The sequence below is a fragment of the Myotis daubentonii genome, chromosome 3 (genome assembly GCF_963259705.1).
Source record: "Myotis daubentonii chromosome 3, mMyoDau2.1, whole genome shotgun sequence".
NCBI classification, from domain to species: domain Eukaryota; kingdom Metazoa; phylum Chordata; class Mammalia; order Chiroptera; family Vespertilionidae; genus Myotis; species Myotis daubentonii.
The window spans coordinates 56,832,482-56,849,237 of record NC_081842.1 but is presented as its reverse complement, the minus strand read 5'-3'; the positions used below and the strand labels follow the sequence as shown (position 1 = coordinate 56,849,237).

The window sequence follows — 16,756 nt, the reverse complement described above, 5'->3', positions numbered from 1 at the left end:
AGAGGAGGGCGTCAATCTTATCTGGCGTGTGTTAGTCTTTTTAGTATAATTTTTTTCAAAGAATCATGTAGCGAGTTTTCTAAAACTGCAGATTTCCTTTCAGCTTCTACCCCAGTCCTAGAAAATTGTAATTTCTGGGGGATAGGGCCCTAGGAACCTATATTTTTAACAAGCTCCCCAGGTGAATTATATGCACATTAAGGTTAGAGAATTGTTGTTCTGTGGATATCTATACAGATAAAATAGATACTCACTAAAATAAAGTATCACAACTTCTGAAAGACAGTCCACTTCCAGCAACATAACATGAGGAACTCCACAAATCTGCTTGCCAGTGGGACTAGTGAAAATTATTTTTAAAAATTTAAAGTCTCTGGAAATGGTCCTACATGCGTACAGCAAATGAAGGAACACTTATTCAAGAAAATCTACTGAGCCTCAATAAGAACAATGAGTCTGTGGTATTTGAACCAAGACCCATACCCTCCCTTTCCCATCCCAGCTCAGTAACAGAGAAACTCTAGACCAGTGGTCAGCAAACTGCGGCTCACGAGCTACATGCGGCTCTTTGGCCACTTGAGTGTGGCCACGAAGTTTCAATTGCACTGTATGTGTGTGCCCACACGTGGTATTTTGTGGAAGAGCCACACTCAAGGGACCACAGTTTGCCGACCACTGCTCTAGGCTATTGCAACCAAGGTCACGGGGCTCTCTTTCTCCCTAAGCTCCCAGTTGAAGGATTGTCTTTCCAGATTGTCTTTCCTGCTCCAAGCTCCCTGTTGCTACAGCTAAGTTCTGGGTGAGTGTGGCCAAGAGCTGGGAACTACTTCTGCCTAGTCCCCATTCATGGAACAGAGGCTCTAACATGGGTACAACACTGCTGAGAATTCTAAGGTCCCAATTGCCCTCGCCCCAGCTGGTAATGGAGCCATGCTGGGAGAGGCAAGGCAAGAAGACCTGAGGGTACTCTCCCCCTCCTCTGAGAGTTCAGCTCCTAAAGCGGGGATATCACTCAGGGAAGCATGCTATTTCCCTAATGCCAGCCCCAGAGCCATGGCTCAGAGATTTTTGCCTGGAGGTAGAAATAAACTGTAGTACAGAGAGTGCCAAATCTTTTCCCAAAGATACTACTTCGTTTGCACCACAGAGTGGATTAGTTCAAAACAACAGCAAAATGCCCATAGGGAGGCCCTGGTGAAAGGCAATTGGGAGAAGATTGGTAGAGTCGTTGGAGATATAGGATAAATGGTGGGCATGCTAGTTTGCCATGGAGAACTGGGGAAAGAGACCACGTGGGACCAGACAGTTCTCAAGTACTGACCTAGAAACTGTCTCTTCAGCCCTAGCTGGTTTGGCTCAGTGGATAGAGCATCAGCCTATGGACTGAAGGGTCCTGGGTTCGATTCCAGTCAAGAACACATGCCTGAGCTGTGGGTTCGATCCCCGGTGAGGGGCATGCAGAAGGCAGCAGATTAATGATTCTTAGTCATCATTGATCTCTCTCTCTCTCCTCTCTGAAATCAATAAAAATATATATATATTAGAAGCTATTGCTTAAAAGGAGCCCACGTTTGATTGGGTAAGACTGTGGAGGAATTTATGTCCCAGGACACTCTTGAAAACAACAATCAGCTTTAGCTGGAAATTAGTGGAATTTAACAGCTGGGGGTAGTTGGTGGCGGAGGGGGGGGGAGAAAGTTAAAAGTTAAAGAGAGCACTGCCCAGGCCACTTCACCCCAGGGTGACTGGCACACCGAAGGCTGCACCTCCTAAGGAGCAGCATGATAGGTTTCCACTGGGGGCGCTGAGGTGGGAATAAAACTTCCCCAAAACAATCCAGCCAGTTACTAAACAAATAAGCAAGGAAATAACAAGCCCTGAGGGGAAGGGGGAGGGAAAGGGCCAGTAACCAGAAATGCCACAATATAATATCTAAAATGTCTAGTTTCCATCAAAAACTATAAGACTTGCAAAGAAACAGAAAAGTATAACAGGTGGGTGGGGGAAACAGATAAAAGGCAGACAAGACCAAACTGCCTGTGAGAGCCACTAGATGCCAGATTTAACAAGGATGTCAAAGTAGCTATTCTAAATGTTTTTGTTTTGTTTTGTTTTGTTTAAAAAAACCACACTAAAGGAATTCATGATTTAAAAAATAAAGGAAGGTATGATAACAATGTCTTGTCAAACATAGAATATGAGTAAAAAAGATAGAAATTATAAAAAAAGAACCAAAAGGAAAAATGCAATCATAGAAATAAAAATTCACTGGAGAAGCTCAACAGTAGATTTGAACTGGCAGAAGAAAGAATTAGCAACCTTTAAAATAGATCAATAGAAATCACTCAATCTAAAGAGCAGAGAGGAAACGGATGAGGAAAAATGAAGAGTCTTGGAAAAATATGGGACACCATTAAATGTATTATCATATGTATGCTAGGAGTACCAGAAGGAGAGGAGAGAGGGAGAAAGGAGCAGAAAAAATATTAAAAGAAATAATGGCTGAAATCTTCTAAATCTATACTAATAAAAGCCTAGGTGGTCCTCGTGCCCTCGTGTGCGACATTGACACAAGATGGGCACCACCAGTTGGCTGCCACAAGATGGCCGCATGCATAGCAGAGATGGGGCCTGGTGGCCGCTCCACGCAGTGAGGCCTGGGGGTCCCACGGCTCCGCGTGGCATGGAGGAGGCCGGTCCCGGCGTGTCTCTGCCATGCCGCGCGGAGGAGGCGGGTCCTGGTGGAAGAAGCAGGTCGCGGCAGGGGAGGATAATTGTGGGTGGTCAGGCTGGCAGGGGAGGGCAGTTGTGGGAGATCGGGCTGGCAGGGGAGTGCAGTTGTGGGAGCAGGGGAGCAGTTAGGCATCAATCAGGCTGGCAGGGGAGCAGTTAGAGGGCGATTAGGCTGGCAGGCAGAAGCGGTTAGGGGGCAATCAGGCAGGTAGGCAGGAAAGTGGTTAGGAGCCAGTGGTCCTGGATTGTGAGAGGGATGTCTGACTGCCAGTTTAGGACATCCCCCGAGGGGTCCCAGATTGGAGAGAGTGCAGGCCAGGCTGAGGGACACCCCCCACCTTGTGCACGAATTTTGTGCACTGGGCCTCTAATATATTAGAAAACATTAGTGACTGCAGCTGGGAAACTTAAGGAACTCAAACGAGGATAAATCTAAAGAGATCCATAAATAGACACATCATAGTAAAAGCACTGAATGCCAGACAGAAGTAAATCTTGAAAGCAGCAAGAGGAAAGTGATTTGTTACAGGGAATCCCAATAATATTAATAGTTGTTATCAGAAACAGTGGAGCCCAGAAGGAAGTGGGATATTCAAAGTGCTTAAAGGAAAAAAACTGTCAACCAAGAGTTTGATAATACAGCAAGTTTCTTTCAAATATGAAGTGAAATATGCCTTAGCCAGTTTTTCTCAGTGTTTAGAGTACCAGCCTGTGGACTGAGGGGTTCTGGGTTTGATTCCGGTCAAGAGCACGTACCTTAGTTGCAGCCTTGATCCCTGGCCCTAGTAGGAGTGTGTGTGGAAAGCAACCAATCAATGTGTCTCACATTGATGTTTTTCTTCTCTCTCTATTTCTTCCCCTCTCTTCAGCTCTCTCTAAAAATCAATGGAAAAATATCCTCAGGTGAGGATAACAAAAAAATAAGCAAAAAATTTTAAGTGAAAAAAAGATATTGCCAGATAAACAAATACTGTGAAAATTTGTTGTTAGCAGACACACCTTATAAGAAATAATAAAGGCCACCTTGGAATACAGTCTGATATTTCCTCAAACAGTTAAACATTGACTTCCCTGGGACCCAGTGATTCAACTCCTAGGTATATGCCTAAGATAAATGAAAACAAAAAACAAACAAACAAAACTGCACAAAATGTTCACACATTGTACACAAATGTTTATAGCAACATTATTCATAATAAGTAAAAGGCGGAAGCAACCCAAATGCTCATCAGCCAATGAATGGATGCACAAAAGGTGGCATATCCTTATAACGAAATATTATTTAGCTGTAAAAACACATGAAATACTGACACATACTATAACACAGATGAACCTTGAAAACATTTTACTAAGTGAAAGAAGCTAGTCGCCAAAGACCACATATTTATATGACTTCATTTATATAAAAGTTCAGAATAGGCAAACCTATAGAGACAAAAAGTAGATTAGTTGCTTAGGGTTGGGATGGATGAGAGAGAGGGGGACAATAACAAAAGGGTATAGGGTTTCTTTTTGAGATGATGAAAACATTCTAAATTAGCTGTGGTGTTGGGTGCACATATCTGTATACTAAATACTATACTAAAAACCCTTGAGTTGTACACTTTAAATGGATGGATTATGTAGTATGTGAATTATATCTCAATAAAACTGTTAAGAAAAAGAAGAAAATGATAACTGGGGAGGAATGTTTTTAAGTGGGTTCCCACTAGATTTAAGATACCGCATTCTTAATGGTTGAAGAGCATGTCCATGGTAGTGTTAGCAAGGTTGAGGTAGGAGGGTCAGGTGTACCACTTGGCATTGACTCATTGGTGTGGTCAACAGACTTCTGTTGTCTGTGCCCTTTGCTAGACGCTGAGAACAGCAAGATTCATAAGTCACAAAGATGTCTTCAACAACCTTGCCATTCAGCCATCCTCACATTCAGGTACCTGATGCAAAGAGAATTTTGCCCACTAGGATGTAAGCTCCCAAGGGCAGAGCTTTGTGTGTTTCACTCACACTTGCATCTCCAGGACCTATAACAGTGCCTGGCACCTAGTAGGTTTCTAATAAATGCTTGTTAAGGACAGTATGCATGCCACACTGTCCGTCACCAACCCAGAGCAGAGTTTGGTCAACAAGGGCCCAGAACCAATAAGGCAGGGCCTTCACTTCTGAGGGAGCTCTATAGGCTGTGATTCCAGCAGAAACTGAACAAGATGGTGAATGAGAACAGTGGTTTCCATCAGGGTGGGTCTTACAAGGTCCCCAGGTGATGCACACTAACATCCAGGAACTATGGGACTAGATGATCTTTCAAGTTCCAGCTGAGCCCAAGCATCTTTGTTCCTGAGTTTATGAAAGTAAAGCCTCTGACATGTGTCCCTCCCTGACAAGAATGAATGTGATCCAGTGTTCGCTGTTAACACTGGGATTCCTAAGGCGGGCCTCGTAGGGAAATCTGCACTTGTAAAATACTGCCTGTACCGCCAGCTAGACCTATTCTTGCTAATCAAGTGGAATGGGATGCAGTGTTTGTATCACCACAAACAGCCTGTGGGTGGAACTTCTGTTTTCTTCTAACTCAGTGGGAAGATTAGATTTTATTTTCTGATCTGTTCAAGATCCACTTATGATCCTTGTTTTTGGCACCATTGTCAGCATTAAACTTTCCTAAGGAGAGAGGAATGTGCTGTGAGCTCAGCCTGGTGAAGCTGGTGCACATGTCTAAGGCAGCAGTCCCCCCACTCCCCACCCCCTGGCTGCCCACTAGAGTCACCTAGGGAGTTTTAAAAAAAATACCACATGTGGGCCCCACTGCCCGAGACTGGCTTAACTGTGCTGGGGAAATCTGTGCAAGGTGGAGAATCGCTGGTCCAGGGTGAAGAAGATAAGCCAAGGGACAGTTGCCCTGAAGTCAAGCTTCAAAGCTACTGGGTAATTAGCCTGTGGACGTGGAGGTGAGGGCTTCCCTTCAAGGTCAGGAGTATCCAGGGAGAAGGAGTATCTGTCTGTCTTTACTCTCTGTTCCTTGTTCCCCATCCCAACCTCTCTAGCTGCCCCATTAACCTTTACCCACTGGTCTCTATTCAGCCGTGTTTTGGGGATTGGCTCCTATTCAAACAAGAAACATAGGGAAGCTCCTTGGTTTATCAGAGGCTCTTTCAGCTTCGGTCTGGTATGTAATGCTGGCTTCTCTCGCCTGCCGCCACGTCACCTGGCCTAGGCCCCTTCTGAAAGGCTTCTCTGCTTTGACCAGCAGGGCTTGGCTGGCCACTCAGATTTCTAACTCGTGGCTGGCACTGGCCTGGTACAGTCTCCTCTCTTGACCATACACCACCCCCTTCCCCCCAGATTCCACTCCTCTTCTCCCTCACTCCTAGTTCTCTGCCCCTGGCCCTGGGACCTTTTTTCCGGCTTCACACCACTGCTTTCTGGGGCCTTCTGACAGCATGCTCCTTGTCCTCAGGTTATTGATTTATGCCCTTTGGATGTGTACCCCCTGAGCTCCGTAGCTCGCACTTTTACATACTCACATGCAGCCAGTGTCTGTTCTCTACTGTCTGCAGCCACCAAGGAGTTAATTGTCTGAAATTCAGCCAAAGCTGACTCATACCTTTGAGGTCTGCTGGAGCTGAATGAAAGGCATGAAATGGTCTATGAAACCTAGCCCATCAGATGAGATAACGTACGTGAAAGGGCTCACACTGTAAAGCACAACACAAACACAAAGTATTTGTATTGATAAGCAGCAGCATTGCATATGCCATTCTGGGCTATGGAAGGTAGCCAGCCAGGAGCACCAGATAAGGGACTGAGACTGAGCAAGGACATATAGGCAAGATCTTCACAAATCAGGACATTTGAGAGCAGAGAGGTCAGGACCCGGTAGGTAGGTGGGAAGGGAGAAGCACTTTAAAGCAGAGGTCAGAATTCATGACATAGCCTGAGGCCCAGAAATAGGAAGAACCAGAGGATTTCCATCAGCAAGTCCTTTTGGTTCTATCCTCAAAATAAACCCAGAATCTGGCCACTTGTTATCACCTCCACCTCCACCACCCTGGTCCACGCTGCCATCGGCTCCTGCCTGGACTATGGTAGCAGCTTCTACCTGGTCTCCCTGCTTCCACCTGTGTTCCCTTACAGTCCATTCTCAACACAACAGCCTGAGTGATCCTGCCACAAGTAAAGTACATCACACATGTCACTTCTGCACTCAAAATGCTTTAATGTCTTCCTATTCTCAGGATAAAAGCTGAAGTTCCTTGCCATAGTTTATGAGGCTCTGTGTGGTCGGACATAAGTTACCTCTTGAATCTCAACCTCTACTACCTACTCATCCCCTCCAATCAGCCTGGGCTTCTTGCTGTTTGAACCCTCCGTGGTTATTCCTGCCCCTTGGTCTTTGCCCTTGCTATTCCCTCCACCTGGAACCTCTTCCTACCTGTTCACTCTCCCCCTTCATTCAGGGCTAAGCTCAGGCAAGTCATCCCTGGTTTTATGGGTGAGTCTGCCCTGACTTCTCTATCTTAAGTAGTGCTTCCCAACTCCATCACAAGCTATCTTTAACTCAGCTGTATTTTATAGCAGCGGTCGCCAACTGGTGGTCCATGGACCACCGGTGGTCCATGAGGCCAGAAAGGTTGGCGACCGCTGTTTTATAGCACTGAAGTAAGAAATACATAATAAATATTAATCTATTCTCTGACTTCTCTACTAAAATTGTAAACTCCATGAATGTAGAAATTTCATTTGTCTTGTTTCCTACTTGCACAGTGTCTTACATTGTTGAATGAATAGTTGAATGAACAAATAGGATAGAGATTTAAGACTCTAGCCATAAGGCAATATATTTATTAAAAGGGCAAAGTGTTACCTTAATCCTTAGCTTTCCAGTGGCTCTCTGGAGACAAGGACCTGTTTGTTCCCCAGGATGACTGGCCTTGGGTTTGCAGATGAGATGGAAATTATTGCTCCAGGAGGGAGAAGATAAGAGAAGCCCACCTGTCAGGTTCCTGCCCACTCAGGAGCTGGGCTGTGCCCAAGGGCATTCCAAGGGCACACCAAAGGCCTAATGGGGAGGCTTTGGAGATGTAGAAATTTGTATTGAATTCTCTCTCCACAGGCCCTGTTTCTGTCCAATATGAGTTTTTAAATCTTTGGGAAGAAATTTCTCATCATCTCTCTTCTCCCTTGAGGGACATCCTTGGCCAGCCCAATTGTTTCACATTTATGGCAAGGTAAAACAGCACTGTGGGAAACAGCAGGGGCACTAGGAGCTAACCGTGGCTCTCCATTTCCTTCCTAGTTGTGCAACCATAGGCAAGTCATTTCGGTTTTTCAGAGTCTCCCCACTGTAAATGGGGAATAATGATTGTGCCTTTTCCAGGGATGCTGTAAGGATGAGATGTGATCGTGCATTTTAGGCACAACATTTGGCATGGTGTTATGCTTGGTGAATGTTGAAGAAAGTACTGGTGAATGCATTTTCTTGACGTCTTATAGCCTCGGATTTCAACCGTAAAGGCAGCCTGAAAGTACTACATCACAACCCAGAAGAGCTGCATTGCTCCCAACCACTCTCTCCTCTGGTGCCCCCGAACCTGATTCCAGCTGCCCCCACAGGCTCCCTGTCGCATCAGTTCTGCAGTGATAGCTCATGCAAAGATACTCACGCCCTCCAGGGAGTTTCACTCAGAACTGAGAAGGAAGAGAAAGAGAGGCTGGCTTCTTTTTAACTTAAATCTGCTCCTGGGTTTCCTGGCCCTGGGACATATGGCCAGGCGTTTGTTTTCATGGCTGCTTAATGGTTTGTAAAGCAATTGCTGGAGGAAACATTGCTGCAGCAAGCCAGGTGAAAGGGACAGTGGGGCTCAGGCCAATGTTATCTTTGCTGAACACTGGGCTGCTCCGGCTCCTTCCCTCTCTCCCCCGACAGTGACAGATGGCTTCCACATGGTTTGACCTACTGTTTGGCCAGATTTGACCAGAGAGTCATCCATCAACTGCCCTATTTGGCCCCCTAGAGGGTACCCTGTGGTTTGAAGGAGGCAGGAGTTGGAGTGTTCATTTAGAGCTCATCACATCTCAGCTATTGCAGAAGAGTTTCAAGCATGGACAGCTCTTATCCCAGATGTTACTCTCCCAGTGTCCATATGTTTTGAGGGGGATCAGCAGGTTTACATGGTAAAGTTAAACTAATTAATCATAAGCTGGTGCTTTAACAGCTTCAGTACCCAATGTGGGTTTGGTACTAGCAAAGATGTAAGCAATGCATATGGCATTATCAATCTGGAGAAAGGAAGTGAGGTTCGGCTTTTTCCATTGCTTTGGTACTGTTAACGTAAAAAAAACCATTGAAACCTGTAAAGAATTTTTGTGAGTTTATTTGAGCCAAACTGTCGACATATGCCGGGAAGCAGAACCTCAATGAATTGAGATAGTGCTCCGGAGAATGGCAGGGTTACACCCGTATTTATATATGAAATTCATTGGTGACAGATTTAAGGAGGTGGGATTAAGCGAAGCGGGGGGGGGGGGGGGGGGGGAACCTATGTGATAGGATAAAAAGTAAAATGATGGACACATTCGTAGGTGGGTGCAGGATCAATTAACATGATAATGAAGGAATTTGTAGTATCTGTCCTGGCGCCCAGAACATTTGGTTGTGCCCCAGGGGCTCCAGAATAAGGAAAGTTACAAGTTACCCAGACATTCAAGGGAATGTTATCTTAGAGGCAAAAAGGCAAATGGGCTCAGTAAGGATCAAAGTTGATCTTGTCAGTGAAGATACTGGCTTAGGACATAACTGCCTACCATAACTGCTTTCAGTTAAAGTTTAATTTCAGACCATCCTTTGTGGTTATTTTAGGTCTCTGAGTCTGCTAGACTGCCATGCAGGCCTTCCCTGAGCTTGTCAGGTCAGCGTGTGGCCCCTTTCGTCCACAGCACAGTCTCTTTATTTTCTTACTGATGTCAAATGTTACTCACGAAGCCACTGAAAGCTGTATGGGAAAATTTCCAAATACTTCTCCTTATGACTTTCTTTGAATGTGACAAAACCAGACCTTAAATGAATATAAATTGCAGGGCATGAGAAAAGGTAGCTATAAGCAGGGGGGTCGTGTGGATTAGGAATCAGGAGGCCTGGGTCTAGTCCCATTTTGCCTCTCTCTTTGTGACTTTGAACACATCACTTGATTGATTTCACACATTTTTAATTACCTACTAGGTGGACTCAAGAAGTTTCTGGGCTTTTTTCCCCTAACTGTAAAAAGAGATTGTTACATGAACTTGGCTTCTAAAATACTGTAAATAGTGTGTTTATATTCCTTTCCTTATTAGAGCAGTATTTGCTCATTAAAACTTGCCTATTTCACTTGTCTATAAATTATACTTTATTTTTAAAAAATAAAAGCTCTACCAAAGTATAAAGAGATGGGGAAATTTGAGTAGAATAATTACAGCTTTCATGGAATGCAACCTGACCAAGTCTATTAAAATGAAAGGCCCATCAAAATAATTTTTAAAACTAAAAACACTAAATATATTAAAATACAAAACCATGTTCACAACCCCTAGCATTATTTGCAGAGAAAACAAAAAACAAAAATTAGAAATAACCTTTGTGTCTCAATAAAAAGGAGTTTGAGAAAAACAAAAGGTTAAATATGAATTCCCCATTAGCTCCATCACCCATAGATATTTAATGTTCTGGTGGTTCAGCAGGGATGAAAAGGGCTGGAGGATAAAGTACTGTATACTTTTGCTGTATAATTTTTAAGAAATTATTTTTGCGCATATATATATAAATTATTTTTTAAAATCTTCTCTATGTACAAGAGAATTGAGATGAGAAGAAGACCCCTCAAAAGTTCCCACTACCGTGTATATATCTGATTCAAAATAAACAGTCAATGACTGATAATATGTGTGTGCTTCCTTACTATACACAATGTTTTTCTCAGCTGAGGCTATACTACTTTTATATATTTTGTTCCTCACATTTTGATGTGACATTTGGTTTCCATTTGACCTGAATGATTTTTGCTGAGTACCTTGGCCCTTGGACAGGTATTTGCTGGCCTCCCTCCCTTGACTTTTGGGTGTGGGGAGGCAATGTCTCCAGAGCTTGGTCAGAGGATGGAATCCCTTTCAGGAAAGTGACCCCTATGTGGTTGTTGTGCCTCCCCTTCTCTGATGGTCTGATGGATGACAACCTCCATTTTCATCATAATAACTTAAAAGCTGCAGCCCCATTAACTGGAATGGAATTGAGAACCCCTGCCCAGGACTCATTCTTCCCAAAGATGAGACAGCTCTTTGCTGACTCCCCTCAGCCTCTCAGGAGATGAAGGTGAGAAACGTTGCCCCTGGACAACAAAACAAAGGGCCCCATGCCAGCCTGGGAAGAAGGTTCTGCTACCTTTGCCAAATGGTCAGGAGTAGGAGAAGGATCTGTCCCCTTGTATGAGGACAAGACATTCCCACTTCTGGGTGCCTTGGGCATGGCTAACACAGACCAAGGGAGGGGAGATGCCTTAAGAAGGCTATCCCAAGAGACAAAGAGTTCTGTTTTTCCAGCTTAAGGTATGGAAGAAGACTGTGTTGAAAGGGCATGGCTCACAGAGCAAGCAAGTCACTGGCTGACTCTGAACTCTCTGATCCCTCTGGGCGAAGGAAAGACCTGTGGACAAGTCAGGGCCCCAGACCCTTGAATTCTAGTGGAAGGGCATCTGACAGCAGGGGGTGTACTGGGCAGGGATGTGGCCTGACAAACCGCCAGGGCAGCTTCGCCTGCGGCAGGGACTTTTCCCAGGAATAGGAGGGCACACCGCGGCATGCTCTCTGTGACATACAATGGGACTTTGGACTCTTGTTGGAATATGTGCCTCTAATTGGAATAGTTGATGTGTTTTTTTGTTGTTGTTGTTGTACTTTTAACGAATACTTCAAGTTGGTTTGCATTTAATTTGGAGAATTAACACCAATCTGCTGTAACTGGATGAGGGAAAAAATATGACATTCTTTGAGTTATTGGTTATACGCCAGGCAATGGACTGGATGTTTTATGTCTCATGTAACCCATGGGAGGGAGTGTCTGATTCATAGTGGGAATCTGTGACCACAGGAGTGTAAAATTCACCCCTGCTTGTAGGAGTGAAGTGAATGGCATTCAAATAATACACATATTCAGAAATTATCTGTTCTCATACACAGCCCCTGACATGGAGCCTAGGGCTACCAGAATGATAACTTGCACCACATGATTATTTCTAGAAGACCAATATCTCTTTCAGAGTATATCACTTAAGAAACTTCATCTAAAGGGAAAAGTTATCTGGGTTTTTAAGTAGAAAGTTATCCTTATCTACAAGTAACTCTGCATGTTTTGTGGCCAGTCAGGGCAGCCAGGAGTCAGGTTCAAAGTGAAAGCCTTTGGCAGGGCTGAAAACTCTCATCAAAATCCTGCCAAGAAGTTCTTTCAGGAGAATGACTCTGCTCCATTGATTTCAGTTCATCACAACAGGAGACAAATCCTCAGGAGAAGGGGGGGCGTCCATCCCGTGATCTCCAATTAATGAACTCAGGAATGAAATGAGAAAACAGAGAATTTTGTAGGCAACAAAGCTGGGGGAAGGGTGTAAACATAGAGGGTTTTTGAGTTAGCAAGATTTTGCTGGAATTTAGTTGTGTTTTTGTTTTTTCCCCATTTGTAAGCAAATGTTGGGAGGAGAGCCTTTGGGGAGAGGTCGGATGGGGTGGATGAAGCAGCAGACAGTGCTGTGGGAACTTGCGCTCTGCAGGGTAGACAGTGTTTACATCTGGACTGTTCAATACTTTGAGTAACGCTTTTGCATATATGTGGGGGAGGGGTTGAAGTTAACAAAGCCGTTTTAAAGTGAGGGATTAAGAAGACACTCACTAAGCCAGAGTTATTAGTTATATTATTAACTTCTGGCCAAGGCATCAGGTTAGTCTAGGCAGCTCTGCTCAGGGGAAGGGGCTGAAGAGGAGCGGGGAGGGGAGTAGCTGGTGTGTGGTCACTCGGCTCCAGCTGTGGCCTGCACATGGCAGGGCACAGAGCAGAGCCAGAGTGAGCGACTGAGGCAGAGGGACCGCGAGGCTGGGCTGTGCGTACCTCTGTGTGTCCTCTTCCCTCGCCAGCCCTTTAGCACACAGGGCAGTCTTGAAAGCACAAGACAGATCACGTTACTCTTTTGTTTAAAACTTTCCCATTGCACATGGACACTTGAAAGTCTTGAGTTTCCTTTGTTTCTTTGGTTTATTCCCCACTTCCTCCAAAGAAGAGGGTTTCAAGAGGGGAATAGATTTAGTCATCATTCCCCAGGCACTGGCGATAAAAAAGAAGAAAACTGTGACTTCCTAAATTCTCTCTATGTGCAATCTGGTGTCCTCCATAAACAGAGAATGTGTCGAGAGGCCTGGGATGCGTGGAACTGACAGTGCTTTCTCAGAAATGGAATGGCTGGGATCATTTAGCTCAACTCCCTCACTTTACAGATAAGGAAGCTGAGGCACAGAGGAGGCAAGTGACATCTTAAGTGAGTGCCAGGGGTGAATCAGCACTCATGTCTCCTGACTCCTGGCCCAGTGAGTTAGATGCCCTCAACGGATGGACAGCTCTGCAGATGAAGGGAATTGAGGCTGGCAGGCAAGGGTGGCAAGGCCAGGCAGATTTGGGGAGGGGTTGGGGGGAGGAGACAGCTGGTAGAAAATGGCAAGGCTGTGAAGAGTCAAAATATCCATTCCTGCCCTAACTGGTTTGGCTCAGTGGATAGAGTGTCAGCCTGGGGACTGAAGGGTCCCAGGTTTGTTTCTGGTCAAGGGCATGTACCTTGGTTGCGGGCACATCCCCAGTAGGGGGTGTGCAGGAGGCAGCTGATCCATGTTTCTCTCTAATTGATGTTTCTGATTCTCTATCCCTCTCCCTTCCTCTCTGTAAAAAATCAATCCGATCTAATAAAGAGGGAATATGCTAATTGACTGCAAAGATGGCGGCGCCCAGTCCCCTCAGCCCCCCAGCCGCCCAGGGCTGCCCGAGGCTCAGGTAACCAGGGCCGGCTGAGGCTTGCGCTGCCGGAAGTGGCAGCAGCAGAGGCGTGATGGGGCATCGCCTTCCCCTGATTGCCGGGTCGCCTCCCGCCCCTGAGGGCTCCTGGACTGTGAGAGGGGGCAGGCCGGGCTGAGGGATCCCCCCCTCCAGTACATGAATTTTCATGCATCAGGCCTCTAGTAAGGTATTTTTTTTTAAAAAAATATCCATTCTTGCTGGCTGTATCCCCAGGACAGACTATGTTCCCAAATACTCCTTAACAGAGACACAGAAGAACCACATGGATGAGTTGCCCAAAGCTCATGACGTGTCATTTGTGCCTAAAGACTGAGCATCCCCATTTACCTAGCCTCTTAATCCAGCTCTTTAACCTTGTTCTTTTTTTTTTTTTTTTAGTCATTTGAGACCTTCTGCCTTTTTTTGTTTGGTTTGTGGCTACAGTTTAGAATCTACCTGCCCGTTTGTCTCAGGTTCTAGGCTGAAGGAAAATAAAGAAGATAATGATGGTGAACTTGGGCAATGTGACGTGCCTGCAATGCTCTGCTATTCTGAAAAGGAGCATAGAGGGGAAATTAACAAGTTCACGAGTCAACATTATGTTTGTTCCTCTATTATGAGGAATACTGCCCCTATTTTGTGAAGCATAATCATTTGTTAGTTTCAGTAAGACATTTATCTGCCCACTGATAAGGAAACAATAAAGGCATTTACTGTGCTAGTTTCTCGAATGTGAAATGTAAGCTGTGGTCTTTGTTTGTTTGTTTTTAGCTTTCATTTATGATCACAGGCTTTAGGGCTGAAGGAGGCCTTGGAGGACGGCCAGCCCAGCCGCACCACCACCCCCTTCTCAGGAAGCCCCTTCCCAGCCTCCCGGGTCCCTGCCCTCTGCATCCCACAGCAAGTTTCCTCAAAACACTTACTCATTTTCCTTTAAATTACAGTTACTTGAGGACTTTTCTTAAGCCTCAGCTGTGACCCCCTGAGGGCAGGAATCCTGTCTCATTCCTCTTTGATCTCCCAGAGCCCCCAACACAGAGACTGGACCAGTCTCCTTAAATATTTGAATGACTGACAAGGTGTTAACAGCCTCAAGAAGGCAGCACAGTTAGACATTTCTAATAGCTGGAAAGTTCTTCCTGAAAGTGAGCAGGAATCTGCCTCCCTGGGTTCCCTGTGGGGGAGAATGGAAATAGGCGGTGATGACAGAGGGCCAGCCACCCACGAAGTACAGGAGGGACCCTGGACACAGACTGGTGCCCTGCTCTTACTGCTTTCCTTGCTTCCTGTCTGGCCAGAGAACACAAGGTCTTTTTCCAAGGACAGGAAAACGCAGCAATTCTAGATAGACCTGGATACATGTGTGTGCGGGGGCCAGTTCCAGGATTCGAATCCACGTGGCAATGCCCCACCCATATCCCCTCAGCCCACCCTAGAGGTCATCTGCAGACAGTTCCCCCACACACTGACAGCTTCCTGGGTTTCTCTGCCCAGGGTCACGCTCTGACCTGTGGAGTGTGCTTGGCCTGTGTGGAGGTCAGGCTGGAAATGCCAGGGAGTTACTCCAGGAGAGACCTGCAACAATGAGCAATGAGCAAACACCCCAGATTTCTCACCTCCCGGTGGGACAGCTCAGAAGAGCGCTCAGGAGGGATGCCTCCCAGTTGCTCGTAGCAGTGACCCACTCATGAACACACCCTTTCTTCATGTTTCTCCCTGTCCTCTTTGACTTCCCCACTCCCTCACTGTGCTTCCTGGGATTCCACCCAAGTAAACTACCTGCCCCGACCCTTGTCTCAGGGTTCTCTTTAAGACAGAGACACAGTCAGGAAACTTGGGGGAATCCAAATGTTATTCCCTTAGAAGACAGGACTTTTGAAATCAGTACATGCCTTTTTTCTTTTCCTTTCTATTTCTAAGTGCAGAGTTGGTTTTTCTGTCAGTTCTATAAATAGAGTTTAATTTTAAGTGGAATCTATGTCCTAACTCAGAAAACAGGGCTGATAATGACTTCTAAATCTCTGAAGGATCGTTATTTCAAACAACAAGTCTGATATTCTAGTTCATGAAGGAAATGTACTATGTCAGAAAGATCTCGGGCCAGCCTAAAGAAATGCATGGGGGTCATTAGGCATCAGGATGGATTTGTGTCCAAGTGTGACACCTAACCTTTTAAACTTCATGGAGTTTTTTAAATGAAGCAGGGACCTTATCTACCTGGCTCTGGTTTTGGGATGGAATGTTTAGGAGAAAGCTGAGATGAATGGGTACCATGAGGGACGAGGGAAAGAAAAGTAAAGAACCTCATTAAACGTACCCAGTATTAATGAGCTACCCCTGAGCTACTGGAACCAAGAGAAAATGCTGTTGTTGAAGAATATTTATCATTTGAAAAGATTTGTAACAAAGATCAAGACTGTACAAGCCACCTGCCACCCTTCTTCAGGCAGACACTGTGAATCAGAAGGGCTCTCTGTGGGCGCCACACTATTGCTTGATTGTTTTGACACCTCAGACCATTAATAGGAGGTAGCAGTTAAAAATAACCATGCTCACTGGTCTTATGTTTGTGGGGTTTTTCTTTGGTCTCATTCCTTCCTGGAGCGTTTTCTGCTAGCCTAGTAGGAAACAACGCACATGGTGGTCATGAATTTTAACTGGCAATGAATGATGGGAATGAGTGTGAACAATACCTTAAGATGAAAGGAGTCAGCAGGGCCAGGAGAGCCCCACAGATGCCTTTTGGGGTCAGGTGGGGAAATGTCCCTAAGTAGAGATCGGAAAGGGTTCCATCGATCTTATTTTTAGCATGGAAAAATGTCTTGGCTTTGAATGTTCTCTTTATTTAAACCCCGCCTGATGGCCAGTGCCTAGCTCTTGTGGAGGAGGGAGCAGTGTGGGGGCAGCTAAGTCTTTGCTTGTGATAGGAAGATGTGGAGTTACGGTGTAACATCTGTCCTTTGC

At 45.4% G+C, this 16,756-nt stretch overlaps 1 protein-coding gene across 19 annotated transcripts in view; it reads left to right on the top strand.

The window, feature by feature from the left end:
- The window catches only part of KALRN (kalirin RhoGEF kinase), a 646,808-nt gene that overhangs the window by 271,440 nt on the left and 358,612 nt on the right, over positions 1 to 16,756 (top strand). The gene's annotated exons all lie outside the window — the stretch shown is intronic.